A 6,912-nucleotide genomic window follows, 5' to 3' on the forward strand; every position below is an offset into this window, starting at 1 on the left:
GTCAGACAGATCTGGGTTTCAATCTGGTTTCATCACTGTGGATGTGTGACCAGGAGGAACTTGCTTATTCTCTCAACCTCAGTTTTCCCATCTGTGAAGTGGGGATGACAGCATCACCTACTTCACAGTGTTGTGGTGAGAATAACATGAGACCGACAAAAGTTCTCGCCCCAAGAGAACTCCCACTACTTCTCCAACGCAGCATTCTCACCTTCATTCGCCCACACCTCCTTCAGATGTTACTGGGCACCCAGGCACCATCAAGTGCCGGGAATATAATGATGATTAAGACATTATCCTGGTCCTCAGAGTCCTCGAGAATAGTAAATTTGACCGTCCCATACAGCCAAAGAAGGTGGCATTAGAGATAGGAAGAAAATGAACTGTGGGAGGATTATACCTGGAAGGCGTTAGATTTGCTGCCATTAGATAAAATTCAAATGAAAGAAAAATATTATTAAAATGATTGGATTCAGTGTGGAAAAGTAAATTGGGCTATTTTTTAAAATTCCATTTTGGGGAATTAGGAGCATTGGAGAAAAGTTGGATTTTAAGCATCGTACATTTTCGCTCAGTACATGAACTACTCAATACAGGGAACAAGGCAAATAAAATCACTTGGCAAAGTCCATGGAGTGCCTGCTTGTGCAAAGGTGCTGTGGAGAATACACGGTGGGAGAAGGCAGTCTCGCCTTTAAGAAGCTTATGATATAGTTATGACATATTGGTGGGAGGGGGGCATGGTGTGAATGAGGACAACTGCACAAATACCTAGAATATGACATAGAAGATAAGAAGGGGCCGTGGAGGCATGTGAAGTAAGGTGGTTGGAGCTTGGACGGGAAAAAGAATTCCTTGCTTGGCTGGTGCAATCCTGGAATGCTTCTTGGAGGAAGTGGCATCGAGCTTCATCTTGAAGACTACTCAAGATTTCCACGGGTAAGATTGGTTAAAAGAAAGAAAAATGGAGAAGTTGGCCTATGTAAAGAAAATAACATGAACAAGGGCAGAGAGGCAGGAAAGAGAAAAATCTGTTGAGAAAAATAAGTCCAATTTGACCAGGAGCTTCCTGGAAGGTGGTTATGTAAATGGTTAAATATGTGAGGCTCGGAGTCAGAAAAATGTAGCTTCACATTCTTACTTGTTAGGTGTAGTGGGTTGAATTGTGCTCCCCCAAAATCAATGTCTGCCTCAAAATGTGACCTTATTTGGAAATAGAGTCTTTGTAGGTGTACTTAGTTAAGGATCTTGAGATGATATCATTCTGGATTTGTGGTGGGCCCTAAATCCAATGAGTGATGCCTTTATAAGAGAAAAGAGAGGGAGACAGATTTGGACACAGAAGAGACACGTAGGGAAGAAGGCCACATGAAGACGAAGGCAGAGATTGGAGTGATGCAATTGCAAGCAAGCAACGCCAAGGAATGTCTGGCACAACCAGAAGCTGCAGGAGGAAGGAAGGATTCTCCCCTAAAGCATTCTGAGGAAGTATGGCTCTACTGACATCATGATTTTAGATTTTTAGCCTCCAGAAATGCAAGAGAATACATTTCTGTTGTTTTAAGCCACCAAGTTTATGGTAACATCCGTAACCCTAGGAAATGAAATACACTGGGTTATTTAGGGCAACTTAGCCTCTATAAGCCTCAATTTCTTCATCTGAGAAACAAGGATAATACCCATCTCAAAGGATTATCACAAGGATTAAATGTAAAGCGCGAGAGTGACTAACCAGGAAGATAAGAGGGGAGCAGTCATAGACTACGTCACTTTTCAGGCTGAGAAGTTTGGACTTGGTTCAGAAGGCAATGCAGTTTTTGAATATCGTCAAATAGGGTGCGACAGATGAGTGGCGCCGCTTCAGTACGTGCCTCAGGAGAGCTGACCTGGCAGGAACCAAGAGGCACAAGACCATCCCCTCCCCGCAAGGAGACCGTTGAGGAAACCTCGAGAACACCTGGCCTAGTGTACCGAGTACTGTGCCCTGGGCAGAGGGAAGGAAGCCGTCCAGCAGGAGAAGCATCGATGTGTCCCTTGGATTTACGAGTACACATATCTGTCAGGGTTCAAGGTTTTGTACAAGGGGTGCTCCCAACGCAGTCAGGCCTGATACCTAAATAGCCAGACAGCAATGCAAATGAGAGAGAGAGAAAGATAGCAGAATGGGGCAGGCCCAGGTGTCAGCTGAGGCCCTGGGTTACAAGATTATACTGGAGTAAGGGTGAGGATTCCGACTTTGTGACTGCGAGGAAACAGCCACAATACAAGACACCAGAAACCATCAGTAATGGTCCAGTTTAACTCCTGAAGCTCTGAGGAAGTAAATATTAGACACCTGCTTGCCCTGTCATGTGACTAGGGAAAAGGATGGAAATCAAGGACTTGAGGAGCGCCGTTGCACATGCACGTGACTCTGCATGAGTGTGCGTGTGTGTGCATGTACGTGTGCCAGTGCATAAGTGTATGTGTGTATGTGTGTGTGTTGAGGGGCAGAGGTGGGAAGGAGAGGGCTCACAGCTAAGGGAGTAGAGCCCTGCAAGTAGAATAACTTCAAAAGTCAACTAGACTCTCATCTTGCTCCACTTTCCAGTATATTCCCAAAATGCTGCTGCTGTCAGTGGTCTTACTTACTTCAGCATCTATCAAGGAACTGAGTTTTTTTTTTTTTTTTTTGCTTTTTTTGTGATTCTATTTTCTTTGCTGATTAGCTTCTTTTGCTTCCCCATCCCCATGTCAGGTGGGAGGTGGGCCCCCCATCACTCCAGAGTCCAGGCAGCTCTAGCCAAGGGTCAAGGCCACAGAGTCTATATTAGTTCCCTAGGGCGGCCATAACAAAGTACCAAAATTGGGTGGATTAAAACAACAGAAATGTGTTGTTTCCCAGTTCTGGAGCCTGGAAGTCCAAAATCAGCGTGTTGATTTCTGTCTGAAGTCTTTTTTTTTTTTTTTTTAACATCTTTATTGGAGTATAATTGCTTTACAATAGTGTGTTAGTTTCTGCTTTATAACAAAGTGAATCAGTTATACATATACATATGTTCCCATATCTCTTCCCTCTTGCATCTCCCTCCCTCCCACCCTCCCTATCCCACCCCTCTAGGTGGTCACAAAGCACAGAGCTGATCTCCCTGTGCTATGCGGTTGCTAAGGAAACTGAGTATTCATGAGGTGTGTGCCCTTTCAGAAACTCAAGATGATTTGTAACTTAAGTTTGCTGAGATCGTGGTCAAATAAGTGGAAACAAAAGTGAGCCTGCATCTTCTGTGCTGCTGATGTTTTTAACCACTTGATCCGAAGTAGAGAAGCGACCTCGTACTGTCGGGCTTTAGGAAACATGGAAATTCAGGCGGCCTGAGATGTACTCGATCTAGCATCACCCAGAGGCCTCACGGTCGTTGTTTGACTTGCAGAAATCTGGCTGCCTTGTGGGTAATTTGAAACAGTTTTGAAGGGCACTTTCTTGTAGGGTATTTGTAATTTTAGCTACACACACATACACATATACATACCTTCCTACCTATATATGCATGTATATGTACACACACGCACACATTTACAGCAGCCTCATTTGAAGAGAAACCATAATTGTAATACCGATGGCAGATGTTCTAAAATAAATATCTGATGAGGGAACTATAGCCCTCACGTGAATATTGGCAAAAGGTACCTTATCAGGACTACCACAGACACAAAGACACAAAGCATGCTGTGAATATCAGAAAATGGGCAAGGCAAAGAGCTGTGAGGAGTGCAATTCGATAGTCGGTTAGCTTTTATTTGATTAAAAAACACAGTCAGATATGCTTGAAAGCAGTACTTTCTTTTTTTGTAAGCATCAGGCTGGACAAGGCAATGAAGTAGAAGTGGAAATCCTATTAAAAAAAAATCCAAAGGAAATTGCCTGTGATTCATCTATTTGATTGTAAGATAGAGCCGGCGGCTGGCCATAATGTGTTTCAATATTTGGAAACAGCATTGTGAGGAACTTGGATTATTTGGGGAATGATTGGGCAAAAGGAATTCTGAGCTGAGGTGGAAAAAATAAGTGAAAACAGGACCTCCAGAGGTCTTTCAGACAAGACCTGCCACACTGTGAATGTGCCACCTGGGGAAGCAGGCCGGCGGCTGGGTGGTCTCCCCACGTGCACTTTCACCCAGCATTGCAGGAGGGCACATTTTAACTGTCCTGCATGCATTATTGGAGACATGGCCAAGACGATGTTGTCCATAAGGATGGTGGTAGCTAATTGTTATGACTTTGCTAACAACATTTGTTAATGCAGCACAGAGTGCTGGATGGTGAACCCCAGTCAACAACGGACCACAAGACGAAGTGAAATAGAGAAGTTTATTACTCACAGGTCCTGGAGGAAGAACAGCATGCCTTGAGGGGCCACACAGGGAGGTCCAGGCAAGGTGCAGACAGAGTGGCAGGACCTGCACACACGCCTTTATTAAGATCCCAGGATGGAGGGCTTTGGGGTTCTTGGGGCAAGGCTGGATGGGTCAATTCAAACAAAAGAGCGGGGGTTTTGGTAAGCTCCGCGGAGGTCTTATCTAAGGGGTGCGGGGAGACTGTGCTCACAGGGCTACTGGGAAAGCCACATCAGGGACTTACATTTGCTTATGACTCCGTGGGCTATTATCTAGGGCACGCACTTGCATGAGGGGGTTCGTGTCCGTTTAAGGCCTCCCACAGGTCACTTGGTCAAATAAAATGGATGCAGAGGCAGCAATACCCTGGAGTAGAGTAGCTTAGCCAAACTCTGGACACGAATGTTTACCGAGCTCTCTTGATCCCACGGCAGTACACGCAGACCTTTTGTCTCCAAAAGATGACTCCAGGTTAGAGCTTGAGATGGCCTCAGATGGCAGAGGGCCTCCTTTTTGCACAGAGAGAAATTGAGACCCCGACAAGTGTGATTTGCTCAGTGACCCAGTTGGGCCAGAACTCAGGGTTCCTGATGCCAATTCAATGCTCTTTCCACAAGAGTAACTGCGCTGCCACCTTAGTTAAAAGACTGAGATACAGGTCTTGGCTTTGCTAATTATTAGGGAGCCTCAAAATCCTCATACATAAAATAAGAAAAATGATACCAACCTCAGTGTTTTTAAGATGATGGAATGAGATAAGTAAAAGTGCTTTGCAATCTCTAAAAGGTCTTAAAATCTCGACAGGCTTATTAAAGTGCTTCGCACGTATGAGGTGGCCTTAGGGCTTGTTTGCCCATCAATGGCTTCAACAGTGTTTGAAGGAGAATCACTGGTGTCAGTCTGACTGGCACATGGAGAAGATCTTCCAGAGTAGGTGGGTCTCTCAGTGCCCACCCGCAGCGGATTGCTCCCCCCCGGGTGTAGACACTCACCTACTTTGCTGACATATTGGACTGGCCTTGATCACTCCCTTGGAATGTCTCAAGCCAGTTAAAAAACATTAGCAGTTGGGGAAATGCCAAGGCTGTCTCTTCTGGCAGCAAAAGGAGAGAACTTGTAATTTGATTTTCTTTATTGTGTCTTTGAGAGTCTCTGTACAGACTGGGCAATGAGAAATGCTATTTTAGGTGTGGAAGATGAGGACGATTGACTCGTAAAAAAAGTCAGATTGATAGTGACCTTGTCCATTTACCCGCTTTTAGGTGGAACAGTGTTCCACCCAACGGATAATTGAGACCCTCGGGTTTCATAGGTGCTTCGGGTTATAACTGTGAGTATAGGAAAGAAGACAGAAGTGGACACATGGAATCCACCCCCTTTATGACTGAGAAGGAAGATGCAGACCGTGCAGCCGTGTGAGCGGGTGGCTGAAAAGATGAGATGAACCGAGAGGAGGCTGGGCTCTGAGTCCATCTGCCTGGGTTTGAATCCTGGCTCCACCTGTTCCCAGCTCAGTAACTTGGGCAAGTAACAATCTTTCTCAGGTGCAGTTTTGTCATCTGAAGGAAGAAATTGAGTAAATGAATTAAGATGATCTACTTCTTAGGTTTTTGCAGGGAATAGTGGGAAAGCGCATAAAAAGTGCAGCCCCTGGCCCATGATGAAAGCTTTTCGCGATGTTTAATTATTTTCTTTATTCAAACAAAAACCAAGAGCCTTCAGAGACTAGTCTTAGGAGGGAAGCCTGGAAGAAGGGAGGGGCTGTCTAACAAGAGACTGTCCTACTCTGTTATTGTAAATTCTCATTTTCCCATTGGGCAGTCAATACCATTCTGATGGGTAATCCAGCCTGAATGCCCTGGCCAAAAGGTGGACAAAACTCTCTGCCAAAAGAGTTCCCCTTAGCAGCTGAGAACAGGCTAAAAATTTCAAAAAGCCTTTAGTAAGTTCTGAGGTTGCTAAGTAGCCTGTGTTCTGCATGTAAACAGAGGCGGAGGGAATCAACTCCCAATCCCTGAGGATGTATGTTGGGGGCATATTGTCTCAGCCCTCTTGCCTGGATTTCTTGTTTCCAAGCTTCCAAGCCTGCCTCCAAAAGAGGATTCCCTAAGTTCCCCCACTCAGGAACTACCGCCTAGATATCTTGACATCAAGCTCCAGAGAAGCAGATGCCTGCTCTGCTCCCTGCTGTTTAGTGTTTTCCCTCTTAATCCTAGTTTACTGAGTGAGATACAGGCATCTTCCCTCCCTAGATGCCTGGCCCGATGTGTCTCTTCCTCATGTTAGGTGAGATCCTTGCCCTACTGCAATGTGGGGTTTTATCCTTGAAGGTCCAGCCTCCACGCCACATGCCAACGTTTCCCATAGTGTGATCTCTGGTCCCTTGCACTCTGGTATTCAAGTGAGTTATGGTGAAAAGGGAGAATTCCACGGTCAAATATATTCAGGGAAAATTAAGCTATAGAAAGTAAAATAGGCTTCTTTTAAAAAAATTGTAGTAAAATATACAGAACATACATTTACCATTCTATCCATTTT

The sequence above is a fragment of the Balaenoptera ricei genome, chromosome 17, assembly GCF_028023285.1.
Source record: "Balaenoptera ricei isolate mBalRic1 chromosome 17, mBalRic1.hap2, whole genome shotgun sequence".
Taxonomy (NCBI): Eukaryota; Metazoa; Chordata; class Mammalia; order Artiodactyla; family Balaenopteridae; genus Balaenoptera; species Balaenoptera ricei.